The 13,059-nt window shown below is 47.4% G+C and overlaps 1 protein-coding gene across 2 annotated transcripts in view; it reads left to right on the forward strand.

The window, feature by feature from the left end:
* The window catches only part of BMERB1 (bMERB domain containing 1), a 501,937-nt gene that overhangs the window by 131,853 nt on the left and 357,025 nt on the right, over positions 1-13,059 (forward strand). The gene's annotated exons all lie outside the window — the stretch shown is intronic.

The raw sequence follows: 13,059 nt of genomic DNA on the forward strand, positions 1-13,059 counted from the left end.
CTTGCAGTAATGTGTGTAAGGGGCTCTGCCTGGCGTAATGTATATAAGGGGCGCTACCTGACAGTAATGTGTATAAAGGGCTCTACCTGGCAGTATTGTGTGTAAGGAGCTCTACCTGGCAGTAATCTGTATAAGAGCTCTACCTGGCGTAATCTGTATAAGGGACTATACCATGTCATAAATTTGTAAAAGGGGTTCTTCTATCATGTGACCTATATAAGCAATGCTACTGTGTGGTGTAATGTGAATAACGGTACTACTGTGCGGTTCCATATGAATTGGTACTATTCTGTGGCCATGTCCCTTCCCCATGAAGCCACACCCCTTCAGCACGCACTGTCCCTGTTTTAAGTATGGAGGGAGAGGGGGCACTAATTCTCTTTCTGGAACAGGGCACCAAAATGTCTACTTACAGTTCTGTTGATTAGTACTTTATCTCTATCTACTTTATAACTCTCCAAGCTTTCATAAATTTCCAACAATGGAGGAGATTCAAATGTTTGAAAAGTCGGTTGGGTGTCTGTTTTTTCCCTGTCTATTACATAGGAAAAACAGACTCCCAACTGACTTTTCAAACATTTGAATCTCCCCCAATATGTCTAGTACAGTTGCTCAGTACTGGAAAAAAAATGAAGCATTACAAAGACAAAAATGGGACAAATTATTAAAACCTGGGAATATAACTGAGAATTCCAAAATATAATTAGTAAAAATTATACAAATGCACAACTTTATTTTATGCAGTGGTTTCTCCGCAAACCAAGAATGTTTTGCAGGATTTTACAGGTCATCTGCAGAACGAAAGGGCTATTTTGTACACCATTAGCTAATATGACTGCATTCTCTTTTCCTTCATCCTTTGATTTCTTATTCTTGGCAAGCATCTCTACACTACTCCATATAATGTAATATAATTACATTGTTTCATTTTTGCCCATACCACATTGAGTATCTTCCTAATTTCTTGGCTATCTTCCTACATCTCCATTATGAGATCTTCAACCAAAAAGCAGAGTTAATCACTACAGAGACTATGGAGATTTCCCTTATAATGAATTGATTTTGTCAAAAGATAACTATTATGAACTAAAAGAAGTTTAAATATTCAGTATTATGTTTCCAGGGCAAATACAAATGATTTTTATTTTTTTGACAATCTATAGAGATAAAGAGTGGACAATATTAAAAAACAATAAAACCTCTATTCATTATCTGATAAAAGTAATTTGTATCATCTCGATTAGACTACTGTAATTTCCTCTTCCTTGGTCTCCCAGCAAAAGAATTGCACCACTTACAGCTGGTACAAAACACAGCTGCCAGGCTATTAACCAACCAGCCCCGTTCTAGCCACATAACAATCATTCTCTACTCGCTTCACTGGTTGCCTGGCAAATCGTGTTCAAGATTGGTTTACTGTCTTTCAAAGCATTACATGACCAAGGCCCAAGGTACCTGAAGCAGCTTCTGATTCCATACTGCTCCACTCGACAACTGCGATCTGTAGATGAAGGACTATTAGCAGTAACTAGAATCTCCCGTAATTCATCTGGGGGTCGAGCTTTTAGCCATGCGGCTCCAAATCTATGAAACTCGCTCCTCCACATAGTTTGAAAGGCCCCCACTCTAGAATCCTTCAAAAACAAGTCAAGACTTTCCTGTTTACTCAAACATTTCCTTAATGTCCCTTTAGTATCTCCATGCTCTCTGTATTTTAGGATTTACTGTATTATGGGGGTGATTCAGAGCTGATAAATTTAGAACATCCACGATCCCCTCCCCGCAAGGGTGCAAAAGCATCGCACAGCGGTGATGCTTTTGCACCCGCTGAGTAGCTCGCTGCCAGCGCAGCCCCTGCGCAGCCAAGATGTGCTGACAGGCGGCTACCCGCTGCGTCCCGGGTCGCAGCGGCTGCGTGTGCCATCACGCAGCCGCCACTGCCCGCCCACGCAACGGTCCAGACACGCCTTCATTGTCCAGACCGCTCCCCGCCAATGGCGTTCTAACGCCGTTGGCACGCCACCTCCAACCCCGCGACCGCCTCTGCCTGTCAATCAGGCAGAGGCAATCGCAGCCCTGAGATGCTGTAGCTATCCAGTCTTAATTAGGCTCTATGTTCATTCTATTTATTAATCGCTTTGGCTCCTATTGGAGAAAGAGCGCTATATAAATAAAATCATTATTATTTTTATAATTAGTATTATAAATGCAAAAATAAGAACATGCATTCTGTACACATTCCTATATACATCAGACTTTACATGGAAATTCGCACCAGGTGTGTAGTATGGACAATTTCAGAAAAACCTTTACAGAGATTTGATAACTATTTTTATCTTTGATCTCTATGACCTGGTGTCACAACTCGCGAGGGACTGGTTTGAAAGCTGACTGTACCCCTGGAGTCAGTGGCGGATCCAGGGGGGGGCACCCAGGCACGTGCCCCCCCTGTCATTTAGGGTCATTCACTATAGCTGCAAGGGCTGTGGGGCTGCAGGTTGCATGTACGTAACCCGGCCCCCCTGCCACACCACAGATCGGATCGGAATAGAGATCCGATCTGCGATGCTGTGCTCCCCGGCTCCCGTCCCCACTACTGCTCCGGGAGCCGGCTAGCTCGGTCCCCCTGTGTGCGGCACACTCGGGCAGCAGCGGGTCCGTCCTCCTCTCCCCCCCCCCCCCCTGCCGCCGCACCGGAACCCATGATCAAACCAGGACTCCCAACTGCAGCAGATCCCAGCGTGCAGCTCCCACCGCTGCCCTGCTGCCAGCGCTTCCCCCTCTCCCTATCCTCCTCACACATGGCAGCCAGAGCCCCGCAGCACTCTCTCCAGCAGCCGCACCTCGTCTCCTCATCTCGGCGGCACAACTAGTGAAGGCCCCCTCCCCTGCTACGGCATCTGTGAGTAGATTGCTTTCGGGCCATCAGTGCTGCGGCCCCCCTGCCTGACATACTGTCACAGTGTTGGTGTTCTATAGGGACTACATAACCAGTATAATATGGGGGCATTGAAGTTATTTCCCCCCTGGCTCCCCTCTCATAGGACCCTTTACTTTAGAGACTGCTGATGGGGATCAGTACTAAATCCCGCTGGACGGGATCACGGCGGTCGAAATACAGACGCCGGAATCCCGACCACACAATCCCGACAGGGGTGGCGAGCGGAATGCAGCCCCTTGCGGGCCCGCTTCGCTCGCCACGCTCGCCACGCTCGCCACGCTCGGCACACTGTTATATTCTTATATGTGTGTCAGGATTGTGCCGGTCGGGATTCCGGCGTCGGTATTTCGACCGCCGGGATTCCGTCTGGCGGGATCTTGACCGCATCCCCTGCTGATGCACTCCTTCAACTTACATGTGTCCCCACCCAACTCTCCTCCATTATTTTCCTCCTCCCATGCTTGTACAGTATTAGAGGCACACAGAAGCTTCACTAGTGTGCTTCTTACCCCCTCCCATAGTTGTCCTCTAACCCCCCTGTGCTGCTGACCTACCTACCTATGTGTGCCACTGAACTGCTCCCCATTTGTGCCTCGGCACCCACCTGTCCATGTGTGCCACTAACTGTCTCCCCTATGTGCTTATCTGAACCCACCTCCCCTTGTGCTCGCAGACACCTCATCCCATGTGTGCTTCAGCGTCACCTAACCCGGTGTGCTTCTGACCACCCTATGTGCCTTTGAGCCACCCACCCCATCTATTTCTGTGTAATCACGGCCATCCCCAATTCATTTCCCTTGTTTAATACTACGCCGCAGCACCAGCCGTGAGCCCGGACTCCCAGCTGCAGCAGATCCCAGCGTGCAGCTCCCACTGCTTCCTCCTCTCTGCCCTGCTGCCAGAACTTCCCACTCGATCCCCGTCCTCCTCACGCATGGCAGCCAGAGCCCCACAGCACTCTCTCCCACAGTGACACAACTAGTGAAGGCCCCCTCCCCTGCTCCGGCCTCTGCTGACCCTTTCAAATAGGTATAAAGTGCAGATATATATCTCATATAAAAGTGCACCATTGCCACATCTGGCATGCCACGTGTCACTAACCCCTGACAATGAGCATGAAACCTATGGCAACGAGCATGAAACCACTGGCAATGAGCATGGAACCAAGGGCATGAAACCCTTGGCAACGAACATGAGATCCCTGGCAACGAGCATGAAACCGTTGGCAATGAGCATGAGACCCCTGGTAATGAGCAGGTAATTTAAAAATAATTAGAGGCCTTACTGTGGGCATAATTTGTAAGATATTATTGTGTGTGGAGCATAAAATGGTGTCAGGGGTATACTGTATGTGGCATAATGTGTAATGGGCATTACAGCGTATGGCATAATGTGTGGCATAATGTGGAATGGGCATTACGGTGTGTAGAATAATGTAGAAAGGAAATTACTATAAGGAACAAACATGACAAATAATGCAAAGGGCATGAATCAGTTTTTCCCCCCTGTGTTTTTATATTTCCTGTGTTGTATAGGGGGCTCTACCTGGCATAATGTGTACAAGGTGTACTACTGTGTGGTGTAATGTGACTGACAAACACTACTGTGCGGTGTAATGTGACTGACAAACCCTACTGTGCGGTGTAATGGGAAGTGGTACTATTCTGTGGTCATGCCCCTTCCCCATGAAGCCACGCCCCTATTTTAGGCAGCACACCTTCGGTGCGCACTAGCCCTTTCCTTTTTCCATACCCCCACTTCAGAGATTCCACTTCGACCACTGTGTATATATATATATATATATATACCTTCTCTTTACTAGGGGCCCCACTGTCTTAAGTGCCCCAGGCCCCCCATGGTCTTAATCCAGCTCTGCCGGCACAGTGACAGAGAGAAGCCCTCGTCTCTAGCGGCTCCAGCGTTCCCTGTCATGCAGGCCGGGCAGCTTAAACCTCACCCGACTCCTCCTGCTATTAGGGGCGTGAAACTACACCTTACTCCATGCCACGGCGTTTGCTCTCCCTGCTGGAGACCCCGGTTGACCAGGGAACCAGAACAGGCATCTTCTCCTCGGTCTCCCCTGTTCCGGCCGCTGTCAGTGTGAGTGGTGTCCCCGGCAACCAGCAGTGCAGAGGGGTGAGAAGGCGTGAGGGAGGATGAGAGGGCATCCACAAAGCTGCAGTGGATATTTGGTAATATGGGGAGAAATGTCACAGGGGGAGAGGGGTCTTCTGTGCTTGGGGAAGATGCTCTATCTGGGGGTGGGGGGGGGGTCTTCTGTCCTTTGATGTATATAATGGTGTTGGAGAAGCTGTGATGTGATGAAGTGCATTGAAGTGGGGGAGTGCTGTGAGGTAGGCATTGAAGGGCGGGTAGGGTTGCTCTGCCCAGTCCTGGTTACAGACTCTCTCACCCACAACATCTGCCACACAGACACTCACCCCGTCCCCCACCACACCTGTTCCTGTCCCCCACCAGACCTGTCCCTGTCCCCCACCACACCTGTCCCTGTCCCCCACCACACCTGTCATTGCACACTCACCCTGTCACCCACCAGACCTGTACTTTATTTCCCCAGCGTGATGAAACAAGGTTGTGGCTGGTGAGTACAGAATACCCTGTGAGGCCACACCCACCATCCCAGCAGTTCGCACAAAGACCAACCCCCCCCCCTCCCGCCTTTCCCTATCGTGGTGCCCCCCCTGTCATTTTGTTCTGAATCCGCCCCTGCCTGGAGTTGTAGTAGACCCAGAACAGAGGAACGGAGTCTAACATATTGATGGCTAACATATGCAGATGGTGGCCCTCTGACTGGGTTCCAATGTACAGGCAGAAAGGTATGATGGAACTTAGGACAAACAATGAGTATGGTCACCGTGAGGTGGACTGGAGCATAGTTGTCAGGAATGGGTCAGACCAAGACGGACAATGCGGTACCAGGAGACAAGCAGAATGAGGTCAGAGGAATATCCAAAGTTTATGGGCAACTTCTCCACTTGTCCACTTCTCCCTATCTTACCTCTAAGACACTATTCCACCATTACAACAAACCTATCCCTCACCACCTGCGCAGTGATATATGGTGGAAGACTGTTTACCTCCTCACAGCAGCTCACTCCACTGCTACATTAGTTGGAGAAGATTGTGACTCCATTCACAACATCCATCCCTCTGACTCCCATTACATCACACACTAAAGTTAGGTACGCAACTGAACAATATAATTTAATGTAATGATTTCACTGACTGTTACTGATTTGATTGACTGACCGACAGTGTACAATGTCAAGTATCATTCTTTTCTAAATGATTATAGGATGTCTGTTATAAAAATTGTTTCAAAAAGGTCGGCCCAATCCCATCATCCAATCTGACTGCCTGCTCGCAAGAATTGGCCTTGGGTGCTCCATACACACTGTAAGACAATAGGAATTGGCTGATCGGCCCTGGGAGCTCCATATACACTGTAAGATAATAGTAATTGGCTGATCGGCCCAATTATTGTCCAGCTAGTCCACTTAAAGCAGAGTAAGAGCAGCTGTAGTTTTTCTATAAAATAATATTTCTGATCCCTAACAGTTCCCTGGAGTGGTGAGGCAAGTGCTTTCCTATTACACTGTGAATGAGTTAGTTATCCAATCCACACTTGTTATATGCTGCCACTTGTCTGCAGAATGTAAGACTAGGCTAGAATGATCATCAGACAACATGACCAAGGCAGATCTCTCTTCAGGCTTCAAGCCACGGTGGATGACTCTTTAGGCTGCAAGCCATGGGTTTATGGCAATCACACATTCTACAATATGAGTTGTTGAATTGACCACCAACCCAATCTTAAAAGCAAACATTTGCAGCAATGAGGAACTGATAACTAAATAGTCTTGAAATTGAAAAATATTTACATTGCGATTTCAGTAAAACTGTAAATGATGATTTAAGGTACTGTAGTATACATGACTCTGAAGTAGTAAGAACTGACAGCAGGTACTTGGTTGTTAACTGCAAGACACCTGCTGGAATGGGGCAGTAGACTGTGGGCCATGCAGGAAAATCTAGGCTGTGACACAAGACTTGTGACACTGAATGGAAATTGAAAAATTAGAAAAAGCAACTGCAGAAGATTTGAAGTGATGGAGGTTGGTGGTCATCTAGAGCAGTGGTTCTCAACCTCGGTCCTCAAGTGCCCCCAACAGTTCATGTTTTCCAGGTCTCCTCACAAGTGAAATAATTTGCTCCACTTGTGGGTCTTTTATAATGTGTCAGTGAGTAATGAATACACCTGTTCAACTGTTAGGTGACCTGGAAAACATGAACAGTGGGGGTACTTGAGCACCGAGGTTGAGACCACTGATCTAGAGCATAGGTTCTCAGAAACCCAATATGCATGACCATCGTACACCCATTTTGTCGTTTACACATATCGTTCATCACATCATCCCATCTGATATGCTGCACGTCAGATGGGACAGTGTGATGTATGAAGTGGTGCACATGCTGTAGTGTGTACACAGGACCACATGATATGTTGGATATGTTGCATGTGTAGTATGGGTCCTGCATCTTCAGACATAGTAAGGCAGCAGAAGTTAGTGGATTGACAGTCTGCAGCCATTTAAAGGGCGGGGAGGTGGCAGCTCCTTTTCCCAAAACGGAGGTGTGTCGCCTACGTTTTGTGGAAGTGCTGTGGCCTCTCTGTGTAACCTCATTTGTTACTCAGCCTGACAATGTTGTCACAGGTGATCCGATGCTGCATCCTTTCTTCTACCAGAAGCCTACTGCTGCACTAGCATATGTTAGCATTTACTGCTGCTTCCAGGTAAGCATCAGCGATGCTTTTTCCAACCACATTTGAATCACCCCAGTGTGTACAGGAGCAACAGTTAACTGGATACAATGGGCCTAATTAAGACCTGATCGCAGCAGCAAAGTGAGAGTTAGATTTGGGTGGGGTGTGTTTAAACTGAAATCCAAATTGCAGTGTAAAAATAAAGCAGCCAGTATTTACCCTGCACAGAAACAATATAACCCACCCAGATCTAACTCTTTCTGCACATGTTATATCTGCCCCCCCCCCCCCCCCCTGAAGTGCACATGGTTTTGCCCATCTGCTAACAAATTTGCTGCTACGATCAGGTCTGAATTGGGCCCCATGTGCACTGTAGGGGGAGGGGGTAGTCGCTGTGCAGGGGTGCGATCGCTTGTGCACAGCTGGCTCAGGACTTTCTCTTCCTCTGCGATGATCCAGGCCGGAGCTGACGTCAGGAACCCTCCCTTCAAACGGCTGGACACACCTGCGTTTTCATGAACAATCACTGGAAACGATCATTTGACTCCCACAAACGGCCTCCTCCTATCAATCTTCTTGCGATTGCCGGTGCGATCGCTTTCATCGTCCATCCCATCGCAGTCCTGCGCTCTCCCTGCCGCTGGCGGGGCCTCACGCCTGTGCATTGCGGCGCCGGCGCATGCACAGTTCAGACCCGATCGGTGCTGTGCGAAAATGCACAGCAGCCATTGGGTCTGAATGACCCCCAGTGTTTATTCACCGCTGCTCTGCTAAGCAGAACAACAAGTGACAGGAGCCTCCCAAATGCCCCTCCCCCACCGCGGGTGGGACAGCGGAACAGTAAAAAAAAACGGGACGGTCCCACGAATGTCGGGACAGTTGGGAGGTATGTATATACAAGAGAAGGAAAGTTGTTACAACAATCAAAGAAAGTAAAGGTTTAACATTTGAAAACATACAGAATTCAGAATAAGAGAAAATGCAAAAACGATGTATAGGTATAGGAGGCTAGAAAGCATTAAGACAACAAGGGGTAAACAGGGCCGGTGCAAAGTATCTCACCACCCTAGGCAATTCTTCAATGCACTCCCCCCCCCCCCCCCCCCCCCTTCCAAATGCCTCTGGTGAAATATACACCTGTATTTGTGCGCCGCACTTGCACAGAAATATCTTAAAAAAACATTTCAGATGCTTTAATATTAACAGATGCAACATTAAAGCATCCGAAGTGTTGATAAACTATTTCTGCGTATGTGCATACAGTACTTCTTTGAAACACGTGGAGTGCCACCCATAAACACAGGAGAATATCTATCTATCTATCTATCTATCTATCTATCTATCTATCTATCTATCTATCTCATACTTACATATTTTCAATTTCTCCTCTCTGGGAGAAGCCCGGAGAGGAGACGATGCAGGACACTTCGGGGGGCCGGGCCAGGCTGTGACATCATCAAGTCCCCCCCCAAATCAGAAAAATGGCGCAATTCTCAGGTCCATGGCAATGGGGTGGGGCTAAAATGACGCGATTTGCGTCATTTGAACCCCTCCCCACAGACCCGTGAGTATGATATGCATAGTAATTTTGACCCATCCTGCTACACCTCTACACCAGTTCCCCAGTCCCCCCAAGCCCCAGATGGCACAGACTAAACAGATATACACTGCTCAAAAAAATAAAGGGAACACTAAAATAACACATCCTAGATCTGAATGAATGAAATATTCTTATTAAATACTTTGTTCTTTACATAGTTGAATGTGCTGACAACAAAATCACACAAAAATTATCAATGGAAATCAAATTTATTACCCCATGGAGGTCTGGATTTGGAGTGACACTCAAAATTAAAGTGGAAAAACACACTACAGGCTGATCCACCTTTGATGTAATGTCCTTAAAACAAGTCAAAATGAGGCTCAGTAGTGTGTGTGTGGCCTCCACATGCCTGTAGGACCTCCCTACAAGGCCTGGGCATGCTCCTGATGAGGTAGCGGATGGTCTCCTGAGGAATCTCCTCCCAGACCTGGACTAAAGCATCCGCCAACTCCTGGACAGTCTGTGGTGCAACGTGGCGTTGGTGGATGGAGCGAGACATGATGTCCCAGATGTGCTCAATTGGATTCAGGTCTGGGGAACGGGCGGGCCAGTCCATAGCATCAATGCCTTCGTCTTGCAGGAACTGCTAACACACTCCAGCCACATGAGGTCTAGAATTGTCTTGCATTAGGAGGAACCCAGGGCCAACCGCACCAGCATATGGTCTCACAAGGGGTCTGAGGATCTCATCTCGGTACCTAGTGGCAGTCAGGCTACCTCTGGCGAGCACGTGGAGGGCTGTGCGGCCCCCCAAAGAAATGCCACCCCACACCATTACTGACCCACTGCCAAACCGGTCATGCTGGAGGATGTTGCAGGCAGAAGAACATTCTCCTTGGCGTCTCCAGACTCTGTCACGTCTGTCATATGTGCTCAGTGAGAACCTGCTTTCATCTGTGAAGAGCACAGGGCGCCAGTGGCGAATTTGCCAATCTTGGTGTTCTCTGGCAAATGCCAAACGTCCTGCACAGTGTTGGGCTGTAAGCACAACCCCCACCTGCAGACGTCGGGCCCTCATACCACCCTCATGGAGTCTGTTTCTGATCGTTTGAGTAGATACATGCACATTTGTAGCTTGCTGGAGGTCATTTTGCTGGGCTCTGGCAGTGCTCCTCCTGTTCTTCCTTGCACAAAGGCGGAGGTAGCGGTCCTGCTGCTGGGTTGTTGCCCTCCTACGGCCTCCTCCACGTCTCCTGATGTACTGGCCTGTCTCCTGGTAGCGCCTCCATGCTCTGGACACTACGCTGACAGACACAGCAAACCTTCTTGCCACAGCTCGCATTGATGTGCCATCCTGGATGAGCTGCAGTACCTGAGCCACTTGTGTGGGTTGTAGACTCCGTCTCATGCTACCACTAGAGTGAAAGCACCGCCAGCTTTCAAAAGTGACCAAAACATCAGCCAGAAAGCATAGGAGCTGAGAAGTGGTCTGTGGTCATCACCTGCAGAACAACTCCTTTATTGGGGGTGTCTTGCTAATTGCCTATAATTTCCACCTGTTGTCTATTCCATTTACACAACAGCATGTGAAATTGATTGTCAATCAGTGTTGCTTCCTAAGTGGACAGTTTGATTTCACAGAAGTGTGATTGACTTGGAGTTACATTGAGTTGTTTAAGTGTTCCCTTTATTTTTTTGAGCAGTGTATATATATATATATAAACACAGTAGTATCTTTATCTTGCGCCAACTCAGGAGCGACACACTGGGAGAGATCTTTGTTGGGAGACCTCAAAAACATACAGAGAAAAACACAAATTCCCAAGTGCGCTAATAGTGGGATGTAATTACACAATTCTTTCAGCGTTTATTTCGTCGGAATGTGGACTGGAGGATGTTTAAATCTGGGGACCTGTAACAGACACCCCTCACCAAAAAGTCACCCAAACAAGAGGCCAACAGGCCAATTAATAAAAGGTTATTTTAATAACATATGATTGAACATATGAATTTTGATACACAGTTCAAAATATAAAATTATGTCAATAAAATACAGCCACAACCAACATGTTTGTAAGATGGATTCTAGATACTCCCTCACCTTTTTCAAGGTGCGAGCTCGAAGGGAGTATCTTCACAAACTGGGGTGCGATTTTCTGACTGACAAACCCAACGCGTTTCATCTTATCGACTTCATCAGGGGTAACTTGTTTGGGGAAAAGATAATGTGCTATTTGAGAAAAACTGCTATTGTAAAATAGGAATATTATATATATATATGTGGTATGTAAAAAATACCTACCGCATATAGGGAAAAGGCTAATTTGCTCTCGATGAATTTATGTGAAAGATCGTAACCTGAAATATGAATAACACATTCTAAGATGTGTTTATTTGGTGGAACTACTGGAACATTATTATTATCCTCATTATTGTTACAAATAGTGACTGGACATACCTCAAAATAGGGATTTTATATATATATATATATATATATATATATATATATATATGTGGTGCCCACATAGCTGGTGGCACTCAGAGTCTTGTACAAAGTGGAAAAAAAACCTGTGCAGGGTGGTGTGCAGAGGCGTAACTCTGGGAGGCAACGGAGGCATCTGCCGCCGGGCTCCTGCTCTGAAGGGGGGCACATCTCCTCCCATTCCGTGGCACCATTCAATTAAGTTAATTAATAGCTGCTGCTATCTCTTCAGTGGCCGACTTCCTCACTGGTCCCTGCACCTCACAAATCACACCCTCTTTATTATTGATACACATTTTTCAAGTGTCATACCCTGGATTAGAAACCACGACCTATTACATTGGAAGCAGAACTCTTACTGATGACGCTGTTTGCTCCTGTATAGGAAATATGAGAATTCTAACTATATGAAGTTACTTCTCTGACAATTACACGTAACTTCATAAAGTTAGAATTCTCATGCTTCCTATGCAGGAGCAAATAGCTCTGTCAGTAAAGTGTCTGCCGTCAGTGTAACAGGATATGGCTTCTACTCCTGGGTATGACTGCTAAGAATTGTGTGATTTAAAATAAAAGACAATGAATTGTATATATGTATATTTATCTAAATATAGGGGGAGGGGGGCACCAATATTTATCTTGCCTCCGGGCAACTGGGACAAACTTACTCCACTGGTGGTGTGTTTATTAAATGTGATGTTTCGGGGACCATATCTACTTCCCCTGTCTTGAGGAAGGGGAACGGTCCTCAAATGTCACGTTTAATAAACACACCACCCTGCACAGGGTTTTTTTTTTTTCACTTTGTACAAGACTCTGAGTGCAGCCAGCTATTTGGATACCATATACATGTGAGCACTTACCCTTCAGGAGGGCGTCGTGGGTTATGGAGTGACGGGGGAGACACATGTTGCTATATATATATATATGTTACCCTTGAAGACCCATGCAAAACGTAGAGGCTGCAGGACTTGCACTCCCTGTTACCGCCGCCTGTCAGGGCTGGCTGGGAGGGGGACTAGAACTAGATCAGCTTGAGATTGTGAAATGCCCTTGCCGTCCCGGGTGAAGGTGCTGCCCCTAGTCATGGCTTGTGATCCCGGCAAAGAGGGCGGATCTTGCCTCCAGTTATCAGGTCGGGGAAGGGGGGGGGGAGAGCAAGCGATGCAGGAGGGGAGGCGGGGGGAGGCCCCGCACATACGGCTCCATCCCTAGCCTGGCAGATCCGACATGTGTGAGCATGGAGCGGGCGCCTCGCGGGTAGTGCAGCGCACACAGTCTTCATTTGTTGCTTTCACTCAGCACCA

This window comes from Pseudophryne corroboree, chromosome 7 (assembly GCF_028390025.1).
Source record: "Pseudophryne corroboree isolate aPseCor3 chromosome 7, aPseCor3.hap2, whole genome shotgun sequence".
In the NCBI taxonomy this organism is placed as follows: Eukaryota; Metazoa; Chordata; class Amphibia; order Anura; family Myobatrachidae; genus Pseudophryne; species Pseudophryne corroboree.